This window comes from Bufo gargarizans, chromosome 3 (assembly GCF_014858855.1).
Source record: "Bufo gargarizans isolate SCDJY-AF-19 chromosome 3, ASM1485885v1, whole genome shotgun sequence".
Taxonomy (NCBI): domain Eukaryota; kingdom Metazoa; phylum Chordata; class Amphibia; order Anura; family Bufonidae; genus Bufo; species Bufo gargarizans.
In genome coordinates this window covers 162,096,428-162,108,802 of record NC_058082.1, presented here as the reverse complement: position 1 = coordinate 162,108,802, position 12,375 = coordinate 162,096,428, and the positions used below count along the sequence as shown (strand labels likewise).

The following is a 12,375-nucleotide window of genomic DNA, read 5'->3' as shown; positions in this document are numbered from 1 at the left end:
TTGCAGAGCAGTACCTGGCACCACATAGACGTAAACTTCTGTGTTCACATCATTTCCCTGTGCGTGACCTTTTGGTATAAATAAAGAACAATCATAGATGATAACTGGAACATGAGGGTTAACTGATGGCTGGAAAGCAAGGGGACAACAGGGAGACGGCTGCGCCTGTTGCATGGTGGCTGATTCCGAGGACCTTCTTTAGTGCAGCCCTAGCAAACTCTACATCATGTCCCAGTCAAGTTTAGCAGCAACCAGGACACTGATGGCATATGTCTAAGATATGCCATCAGTGTCAGATAGGTGCAGGACCTGCTTTGTTCCAAATTAATTTGTTACGAATGGCTATAAATCAAGTATACCCAGGCCACTGTGCCTAATATCTATGAGGAACATCCAGCTCCTCCTCTCTCTGCATCTTACTGACTTTTCTAGGACATTTGAAGGATGATTTGGACATTTGAAGGATGATTTAGAAGAAATAAAGCCAGCTAAAGATGAGGATGGTCATCATTAAGACTTGGCCCCCCTAAGGGGTGCAGACTGGATGGTATTGGTTGGCACGCTGGTGATGGAATAATAAAGGCTTCCATCCTATTGGTATTGAATTACATATCTTAGTTTACAGCTTATGTAAGAATAAGTAAATGATAATGATGCAGCTAAGTCTCCCTGCACTCTCCCTATCCAATATTCTTCTATTAATCATTTTCAGCATCACTGTCTCTAGCACATGAGCGCTTGTCACAGCTCAAAGGACAATGGCGGAGACTGCGTTGTTTTATAGGGCTGTGACATCACAGGGGATCTGCGGACTGGCTGGCTGCATGGCATTATGGGTGATCTTACATTCCTGGGCTTGTCTTCTCTACATTTTGTTTCGCTTTGTAGCACGTGCAGCCGCCGTTTTAAGAAAACCTGATTTGTTACCACAAAGCACAAGAAAATTTGGATTCGTTGTGAATCAAAGTTTTCCTAAGCTTTGGACCGAATTCCGCTTCAAATGCTTTGCTTTGTTCAACACTAGTGTCAATAGATATATCACACATATATCCACTGGCTCGCCTTGTTTCCAAATTCCTTCTCTAGGTAGGTGACACTCATGCACTCGGCCATCAACATGATGTAAAAAACAAAGTGAGTCAACATACCAGGCTACCTTTTCCCATTGCTCAATGGATAGTTCAGTTCTTTTTTTTTATATATATAATTGTTTTTTTAAACTGTTTTATATTTTTAAACAAGGTAGAAAAACTAAATGTTACATTGTTGCTTTAGAAAAACGACAGGGTGGCCCACGAAAACAACCTGCCTCCAATATCTCAAATCAAACTACCTAATAGTAAATACATGGTAGTTGTCCATTTTATCAGGAACTGAAAGCTGAGCTCCGATTGGTTGCTATGGGCAACTAAAGGCTGATTTATTACTCGGTTTGATAAAAGTGGCCTATTGTGTCAGAAAGATGTTGTTCTCCCTAGAACAGTGAATAGTGACTGTGGAAGGCTATGTGCGAAGCAGAGCGATTAAGGAAACACAAGAGACCTTTGCCGACAAGTACCCAGAAACAAAACCACCAGCTAGACGGTGTATTCAGAGTCTGGTTCTGAAGTGGCATCAAACTGGCTCTGCTGCAAACATGAAGAAACCGAGGTCCTCCATCAATCAGGACGGCTGAAGTTGTGCATGAAATTCAGCAGCGGATTGTAAGTAGCCCCTAAAAATCAACTCAAAGACTGTCTCAGCAAGTTAGTGTATCACCAAAGACATGTCAGCGAGTGCTGAAATCTCTGAACCTAAAACCGTACTGAATAACGCGTGTGCAGGAACTGAGTCTGACAAAGCTAAACGTCTAAATTACTGTACTTGGTTGCTATGAGTGCTGACAGACATTTGGACCCATTCCTGTAACTTTATGACGGACGAAGCTTGGTTTCATTTATTAGGTCACATAAATTCCCAGAATACGAGTTACTGGTCCACTGAAAATCTCCATTTGACTCTCGAAACACCAATTCATGACCAGCAAATTGGTGCGCAGTTTCTGGAACACAGATAGTGGGCCCAATTTTTTTTTCAAATCAACTATGAATACTGCAATTTACCTGGACATCTTCGAACAGTTTTTTACAACCAACACAAGAAGAAAAAATGTCCTTTTTTGAAAAATGGGGCACCTCACGGAGCTCACTGGCGCAGGTTCATGAAATGTGTACAGAGGAATTAACTGTGAGCAAGGGGTTATGGCCACCACGTTCCCCAGACTTATCCACAATCAATTTTTATCTGTGGGTAAAGTGTCCGCTAACATTCCACATCCCCTGGATGAACTGAAGGAGAACATCACAAACACCATCCCCAGCATCACAAGCCGTATTAGCTAACATAAGCCGACGTGCACAAAGGTGCATAAACGTGAACGGGAACTATTTTTAGTATCTTTTGTGACTTCTGAGTAATTAAAGAAAAACAATCCACTTGCTCATTCATGTTGTCATACTATCGCTGGGCCACCCTGCATTACATAACAATGAAACACAAGTAATAATTGTGAGAGGAGGGGGCTAAGGCGACTGTTTCCTTCATAGATAGCATTACCATAGACATGAGGAGAAGACATAAGCTTGGTATAGCCACAATGTTTTTTTCAAGCTGTTAAGCTGTCAGTTGCACAAGAGAGACTGGTAACAAATCAGTGTTTTTGTAGAAGTCGCAGACAACTAACATTTCTAGGAAAAAGATTACTTTGCGTCACCATATTTTGACATCCATAACTATTTCATTTCTACATCCACGAAGCTGTCAGTGTTCATTTCTTGCTGGATGATCTATAGTTTTTAGTGATACCATTTTGGGATACATGTGACCTTTTGATAATTTTTTTATTGAATTTTTTAAAGAAGGTTAGGTGACTAAAAAGGACAATTTTAGCACTGGGGATTTTTTACAGCATAAACAGTATGGATTAGACAGTGGGATCCATTTAATACTTCAGGATGCCCTGGCTAGAGAAAGTCGGAAACATATGTTGAAAGCATAAAGTTGAAAAATATGGCTTTTGGCGCTAACACAAACATTTTGCAACTGTAGCGTTAAAATGTGGGTGTAGTTAACTTTGCTATTGAGTTTCACTCCAGATTTATCATTGAGACTTTTTTTTTTAAGTTGCAAAAAAGTTGCATTCTTACTCCAGTAGGAGGGTGGACTCAAGCAAAACTGACTTGAAATATTCCCATCATAATACATTTCCCCCATAATATTGTCCTTCTGTCACCAATGATAAAAAGTCCTAAATAGATAGATAATCCATTGGGATAACAGTATGACAGCTCTATTGTTCTCATGAGAGACCCAGATAAAGATGCCCACAGAAGAACATTGCATTGATTAGTGTAATGTGTGATGCTCTAATTCAGTCACTACAAGGGGCTTTATCTGGCCACAGTGATGGTCTGACTGAGAGAGTTAAGCGAGGCTGTTTGCCATGTTAAAGATCCAAACAAAGAGGAAGTTAAGGAGCCAGGACAGGAAGTAGAATACATGGAGTGACTTCAAAAATTATATTCAGGAAACTATCCTCCTGGTTTTTTTTTATTAAAAAAAAACTGACATAGAATATTGATATATAGGTTAATATTTGGAAACAAAGTATGAACATTTCCCTTTAAAGGAGGCTGGAACCACTGCGATCAGTTGATCACTGCTACAACTTCTTTCTAAAAAGGAGATATTCAGATGGGAAAAAAACACCTTATACCATGTAGAAACTGAATCTATGTCAAACTAGGTACCATGTCTTGAGGCACCACAGAAGATATCACAGCGCCCCCATAACAGAGTCAGCTTGCAGCAGTTACAGCTTAAGGCCTCATGCACACAACCGTATTTTGTTTCCGTGTCTGTTCTGTTTTTTTTGCAATTGGGTGCAGACCCATTCATTTCAATGGGTCCGCAAAAAACGCGGACAGCACACCGTGTTCTGTCCGCATCAGTATGTCCGTTCGGTTAGGCATTATTACAATGGATCCTCAAAAAAATAGATCCGCCAAAAAAACAGATGCCATACGGAATAGAACATCATCCCTTTTTTTTTTTTTACGGATCTGCAATTTGCGGACTGCAAAACACATACGGTCGTGTGCATGAGACATAATGGAACAAGAATCAGCCTTTATCAATGCTTTGAAAATAGATACCATATAGCAGAGCCATGCAGGAGTGCCATCAACAGGCAACCTGCAGCAGTGGAAGCAACATGGAGTCCGTGATATTGGCATGGTGTGGGGATAACACACATACCCCTAGGACTGTGTCTCTTAATTATAGCCTAGATTACATCAACAACAGTTTAAGATGAGCCAAAATCGACCTTAACACACAATGTTAAAGAGGGGTTGGCCTGTTTCCTATATTGATGACCTATCCTCAGGCCCGACTCTCTGACCCCTAGCGGTTAGCTGTTTGAAGAGAACACAGCGTTCGTACAAGCGCTGCCTTCTTTTCACCGTTTACCTGCTTGCCGTTGACATCGCTTCCATCCCCATTCACTTCGATGGGAAGAAGCAGACAGAGTGTAACTGCTCCCTCCCATTGAAGTGAATGGGGACAGATGAGCTGCTATTACACCTGCTCACTGCTGCGATGTCGAGGGTGAGCAGGTAAACAGTGAAGAGAGGGTAGCGAGCATTTTCATGAAGACAATTATTTTAGTGGTAGCTGCTTGAGTTCAACAAAAAAGTTATTAGGGAAATAGACTGAGGCCTGAACTGCCCACTGTAAATATGTGCCAGGCAGTCCTTAAAGGGCATTTGTCAGCAAATTTGAACCTATGAAACTGGCTGACCTGTTGCATGTGCGCTTGGCAGCTGAAGGCATCTGTGTTGGTTGCATGTTCATATGTGCCTATATTGCTGAAAAATATGAAGTTTTAATATATCAAAATGATCCTATAGGAGCAACGGGGGCGTTGCCGTTACACATAGAGGCTCTGCTCTCTCTGCAGCTGCCGCACCCTCTGCACTGTGATTGACAGGCCCAGACAGTGTAAATGTCATCACTACACATTTAAAGGAATGTAACCAGGGGTGTACTGAGCACCTTGACCCAACAATAGTTTCATAGAATGCAGAAACACTTGGCTTGAAAAAATATATAAAAATCATTTATTCCAATAAAATGTTGCTTTAGCCCCAAATTTTCTGCAGATGGATGGTGGAGTCAATGACCAGGCCTATTTGATGGCTTCTTCTAATAGTTGTGTGTAGGCAGTAGCAGAGATAGTAGTAATTCTCCCTGAACCACACTCTAAATTCTCTTCCTAAAAAAAACACAGGCATGCAATTCCATTGTCAGTAACTCTTTCTGGTGTTCCCAGTTACATGGGGCAGATCTTAGATGGTGGGTGCCAAAGCGGTATACCCTTTCCACAACAGTAAAGTGTCATTGTCATAAACGTATAGGACCTAACTTTCTGAATTTAGCATGCCTTTGTCTTTCTAGACCTTCTGCGAATGTCTGTTCCCTTTCCCTCAGGGGTAGTCTCTCAGGAGCTTACACATGTAGATCTTGCTTCTAGATCTGCACAACTCAGGCTCTCTGCTAGCCAGGGTGTGGGACCAGCCCATCACCCTGGAAACTAGGCTAACAGTGCCAACAATTACTGTATTTTGCCCATAGATCACCATGTGTGATATACAATGCATGAAGAAATAAATGCTTTGAACATTAAATCACTACATTTAACTTTTGAAAAACAACTTTTAGTTATTGCATAACCAGAGCCCCCATGCTATACAACTGCAAACTAAATAATACGTCTGCGAAATCCTCATTCGACCCTTGATTCAGAACCAGAAATTCCATAAAACTCTATTTTTTTGGTGTAATATATCTTTCACTGACAGACAGAACATCCTTCCTGTATTGGAAAATGTCAGTCTAAGTGACATATGGAAGGTAAATGTAAAAGGTAAATCCTAATGTATTGCTACTAAGCTCAATCAAATCTAATAAAAAGCACTTTCCTGGACAGAAATCGGCTTCACATTCTTTCCTAGGGCATGTTCCTCCTCTTACTTATTTTATAGTTTACAAATCACATGATTGTTCTTGTCCAAACGTCAAATCTGAGAGTAGAAATCTTATCCTCGTCTTAAATAAATAGATGGTGCATTTTATGGTAAACTTCGTTATGTTAAACACCCTCTGCACTTCCTCTTTTTGCCTGAACAAACATACTTTTCATGTATAATCTATTTATTTTCACTTAACATAAATCAGATTCACTGTTTAATCCCTGAAATATAGTACTAGGGTGCCCATCTTTACCTTAAGCTCAGTGTGTCCTTAACAATTGTATGTGGTCTTGCTCTGGTAGCACACATACAAACAGGCATTCAGGAGAGAGTATTGCTAAACCTATAACAGACTATTTAGTTCTTAGTATACTGGAAGAGTGACCTATGGTACCATAGGTTGTGTGATGCATATGGAAATAACAGGATTGCAGGACCAGGTACAGGGGGTTGCATGGGGTACCTGCCCTGGGGCCTCAGCTACCTTCTGGACTTAGAGGGTCTCCACCATCCACTCTTACAAGTCTTAAGGTAGCCATACACATTAAAAGAAAATTAATCCTAGAAATGAATACTAACCCTTCACCACAGTGCCCCCCCCCCCCAAAAAAAAAACAACAACAACACACAAATACAAAATATGGTTGTCCCCCACTCTTTATTTTTTATTTTATTTATTATACTCATTTATATAGCACTGACATATTCCGCAGCACTTTACAGTTATTAGCATCAACTTCTCCCCATTAGGGCTCACAATCTAAGGTCCCTATTAGTATTTCTTTGGAGTGAGGGAGGAAACCTGAGTACCCGGAGGAAACCCACGCAATCATGGGCAGACCATACAAACTCCATGCAGATGTTGTCCTTGGGTGGATTCAAACCCAGGACCCCAGCGCTGCAAGGCAACAGTGCTAACCACTGTCTGAAGAATTTTTTGCAAGATCCTGATGAAAGAAAACAGTCTTAAATCATGAAGAGAACACAAATGTTAATCTCCTGCTGATCTCTTCCATCTTCGGGTGGTGGTCGACTGAGGGGGCGGACTTAACAAAGGATCGGGGCTTCATGATCTTTTTATCCTACTGCAGACAGGGCAAAGCAGGAAGGATCCTGGCATAACAAGGACAGTGAGAAGGAGGAGGAGGCTTGCTTGAGTTCCTAGGACAAAGACAGTAGATTTGTTTAAATATATTTCTCAGATTTAATTATTATTTAGTACTGGTGTGGAAAGTGTGAAAAAATGCTGCAAAGTAAGAATGCGTTCAAAAATAGAAGAGTTAATAATTTATTTTTTATCAATTAACAAAATGCAAAGTGAAGGACTAAAAGAAAAATCTATACAGAATCAATTCTTCTAGATATACTTGCAAACTCAGCAGGAAGGTTGTTACAAACATCTTGGAGAACAAACCACAGATCTTCTGTTGATGTAGGATTGCCCAGGTCCTTCTGTTTCTTCATGTAATCCCAGACAAACTCAATGATGTTGAGATCAGGGCTCTATGCGAGTCATATAGTAACTTCCAGGTCTCCTAGTTCTTCTTGAAGGTGTTGCCACACATTCAATTTTTTTATGCAGTTTTGAAGCCAAAACCAGTGGATTGAAAAAAGTTAAGAAATTGTATCTGCCCTTCAGACCTTCTCCTTAGACCTTCATCAAAAAGCCTGAACGAGTGGCAGCACCCTTACGCTGAAGATAGTTCTTAATGACATTTGTTGTATGTTTGGAGTCATTTTGCAGAATAAATTTGGAGGCAATGTGGTGCCTTTCTGATGGTATTGCATAATGGATAAGTGATGATGGATCTGCCTTTATTTCTTAGCATTAAGGATTACCTTAATCATGACCAAATCCCCAGCTCCATTTCCTAAAATGCAGACCCAAACTTGCAAGGAACCTCCACAATTCCTAACTGTTGCCTGCAGATACTTATTATTGCACTCCTCTCTAGCCCTTCGGCAAACAAATTGACTTCTATTACAACTAACATTTGTCTCATCAGTCCAGAGCACCTGCTGCCATTTTTCTGCACCCCAGTTCCTATGTTTTCGTGCATAGTTGAGTTATTTGGCCTTGCTTCCTTGTCAAATGTATGTTTTTTTTGTCAATTCTTCCATGAAAAGCACTTCTGGCCAGACGACTCTAAACAGTAGATGGGTCTACCTGGGTCCCACTGGTTTCTGACAGTTCTGAGCTGATGGCACTGCTGGACATCCTCTGATTTCTACTGGAAGTAAGCATGATGTGTCTATCACATGCTGCTCTAAGTTTCCTTGGCTGCCCACTGTGGCTATAGTCCTCAAGATTGCCTGTTTTTTTGTGCTATATCAAAAGAGCTTGAACAGCATATCTTTAAACCCCAGTTTGCTTTGGAATCTTTGAGAGAAACCTTGCAGATGAAGTATAACCACCTTGTATCGTGTTGCTGTTCTCAGTCTTGCAGTAGTGTATGACCTGTGAAATTGAACAGTCTTCCACAACCTCACCTTTGTAGCAGTTTGGCTGTTCCTCACTCAGTTTTAAGCCTTCTACACAGATGTTTCTGTTTCATTAATGACCGTGTTTCAACATACATATGAAAATGAATATCATTATCACCTGTTTGGTATAATTGGTTAATTATACACCTGTTTATAATCTTACAAAATCTCTAACTTTGTGCAAGTGTACCTAGAAGCTTTGATGCTGATTTGAAGGCAAAGGGAGGTCACACCAAATATTGACTTGATTAACATTTCTCTTTTCTTAGTTTTTTTGCTTTGACATTTGTTAATTGATAAAAAAAATTATCTGTTCTACTTTTAAAAGCACTCAGCATTTTTTCCACACCTTCCTTAAACTTTTGTACAGTATTATATGTGAGAAAATGGGAGGAGTAGATTAAGGGAGGACAGTTTAGGATTAGAGATGAGCGAATCGATTCATATGCAACTGCACGTACATTTCCAGTAGCGGCAAATAAACAGCCCCTGCTCCAGCAGCGGAAACAAAGCCTCTGTACTTGCGTCATTACTCAGAGGTGTGAGATTTTCAGGGCCAGCTGAGATTTCCTGCCATGTCAATCAACCAGCAAGGTAAGTATCCTCAGCTTTAGGGACACCCCTTTACAGGTGCAGAACCGTGCTTGAAATGAATTGATTCTTACAAATCTCTAGTTTGATTTTTGATTTTTTTTGTACAACATCTGAGTTTAGTGTTCCTTTAAATGAATGTCGTCCGAGCCCGCCCTGAAACTTCTTAGTGCTAGCTCTCCTCTGTAAAATAAAGAATGTGGAATCTGCATTACAATATTTATATAGATTAAACTGTATTATAATGAGTCCATTGCATTAATGACAACTGACTCACTTGCTCGATGTCTACATCTTCCTGGTTAGAGTTCTGTTCACTTACAAAAGACACCATCCAATGATTATATATTCCATCCACTCCCAGTATTGTGCAAGAAAAACATCTGGGTAATGGTGAGGGCATTCATTATTCCAGTGTCAAAAAAACTAACTTTTTTCCCTTCTTATAATATTCTTTTGTATTTTTCAAGCACATTTTATTACTAATACATTTGCAATCACTTATCAATTTACTTGTTAACATTTCTTACTTCAAATTTTATCTTATCAGAATTTTCACCCTTTACATAAATGGAACACAGATCCAAGAATATTGATGCAGACTATGCAACTGAAACTCTACAGACGGTGGGAACCGAATCTTAACCCTCTTTTTATCTTACTGAACATCATCAGAGTATCCATCAACATAGTAATCATAGTCTATGTATAATGACAGGTTCACTACATGCTCTGAGCTGAATACGCAAAAAACGCTTTTTAGCATTTCAATATACAATAGCATTTCACTTTCCATATGGGAAAATAATACTTTACAAGTAGTGGATTCTCATGCTGTGCAGGTGAGGTCTAACAAAATATCACAATTCCCAGGCTACTGATGTAACTAGTGGCATATATTGACTTCTGAATGATCTGGAAATATCTGATAAAGTGAGCAAACTGTTTATACAGCACTTATAACAGCTTCCAGCTCCCTCCATGACACCAACCACGTGTATTTGCAACAAACTGTGGAAGAGCCCCGGCGGGACCTGGGGCCAAGCGATTAACGGAACATTCACTCTGCAGATCAACAATATTCAAATGAGTCATTGTTCTTCGCTGAAGCCAAAATAAACTGAGGGAGGTAGCCGGCCCCAGCTCTGCCCTTGGCCCAAACACATATGAAATACAGTTTAATTACTTTCCACAGAGGGGGAAACACATAGGGGAGGTTTCCCCAGTATCACACCCATAGACAGGCAGACACTTTATTATACATACAAAGCTGGCTACGCCCATCATCCTTATGTAACGAGAGTAAAATGAAATCAACAAGGAATACTGTAAGCAGCATACAGAAGAATTATATAGTGTTATGCTCACAGCACTTTATTTTGCCTGTCTAAGTTCTGTTATATGCGTGATAGGTTACATTTTCTTTTGTTATATACAAAGTTTCATTTTCAACAGTGTCATATTGTTATACATGAACATAAACTTTTGAAGAAATGCTTCTTCAATTATGATTAGGCCTCATGCACATGCAAACCATGGATTTGTAAGATACAGATGGTGTCCGTGGGCCATCTGCATTTTTTTGTGGAACCATTGACTTTAGTGACATCCGTGTGCTATCTGTATGTCAGTTCCAAAATGATAGAACATGTCCTATTCTGGTTAGCAAAACGCGCTCCACAGATGCATTGAAGTCAATGTGTCTGCAAAAAAAAATGCGGATGGCACATGGATGGTATCCATATTTTGGGGATCCATGGTTCTCAGACCCATTTGGTCGTGTACATGAGGCTTTATTTCAGAAGACTTAAAGGTAGGCAGACAATGTCACAGAGCAGCAGGAAATCCTAGCAGAATGCTTGGGTGTATAGGGAGAGGCATTACCAGTAGAAAGAGGGAGGTGCTCATGCAGCTCTACAGAGCACTAGTGAGACCTCATTTGGAGTATTGTGCTCAGTACTGGAGACCATATCTCCAGAAGGATATTGGTACTTTGGAGAGAGTTCAGAGAAGAGCTACTAAACTGGTACATGGATTGCAGGATAAAACTTACCAGGAAAGATTAAAGGACCGTAACATGTATAGCTTGGAAGAAAGACGAGACAGAGGGGATATGATAGAAACTTTTAAATACATAAAGGGAATCAACAAGGTAAAAGAGGAGAGAATATTTTAAAGAAGAAAAACTGCTACAAGAGGACATAGTTATAAATTAGAGGGGCAAAGGTTTAAAAGTAATATCAGGAAGTATTACTTTACTGAGAGAGTAGTGGATGCATGGAATAGCCTTCCTGCAGAAGTGGTAGCTGCAAATACAGTGAAGGAGTTTAAGCATGCATGGGATAGGCATAAGGCCATCCTTCATATAAGATAAGGCCATTTCTATGCTACCCTCTGTATAAACATAGAAACATAGAATGTGTCGGCAGATAAGAACCATTTGGCCCATCTAGTCTGCCCAATATAGTATTCAGTATATTGGGCAGACTAGATGGCCCAAATGGTTCTTATCTGCCTACACATTCTATGTTTCTATGTTTATACAGAGGGTAGCATAGAAATTCGAAATATTCCCATTTTAGTATCCCTCAGTCATATCACTGACTTTCTCATGAGACTGGAAAGCTTATGAAAATTTCTACTTAGTTGGAGCACCGGGGTGTATGCTGTAGCCCTATGAGCACCACTACAGTTATGCCCCGATGCTCAGAATACTCCCCCCTGACATTTGGTTGACAAGGTAAGACATCTCATCTTGCCCTGTCTTCTGCCCCTGAGCACAAAAGTCAGTGCCTATGGTCTAGATCTGCTGCTGCTTGTCGAGCAACACAGGTTCATAGTGCACAGACGCCAATGAGGTAATTGGACCCGGAAGCGTTCCTCCTCTCTCTAAAGCCAGGGGCACCCCCACTTCTGGGTTCAATGATGCCATCGTCGCCTGTGCGCTATGTATATGCGCTGCTCAGCAAGCAGCAGCAGAGCTATAGTGCAGGTACTGACTTTTGTAGGCCATTAAATACTAGGGGGAGTGTTCTGAGTGCTCATAGCGCTACAGCATGCTCCTTGGTGCTCCAACTAAGTAATTTGCATATATATATATATATATATATATATATAGAGGTAATGATTTCTTTGCATTGGTAATATCTATAAAATAAAGAAATATATAATTTGTATCTGCATGATCAACCCCACCAAGCGCTATACCTGGTTTAATAGGGTTCGTCAT

The 12,375-nt window shown here is 40.3% G+C and overlaps 1 long non-coding RNA gene across 1 annotated transcript in view; it reads right to left on the bottom strand.

The window, feature by feature from the left end:
* Positions 1 to 6,809: 6,809 nt before the first annotated feature.
* Positions 6,810 to 12,375, bottom strand: part of LOC122933068 — a 101,175-nt gene continuing 95,609 nt past the window's right edge. Inside the window, exon 3 of the long non-coding RNA XR_006388379.1 lies at positions 6,810 to 7,232. This is a non-coding gene — a long non-coding RNA (uncharacterized LOC122933068). The remainder of the gene's footprint in view (positions 7,233 to 12,375) is intronic.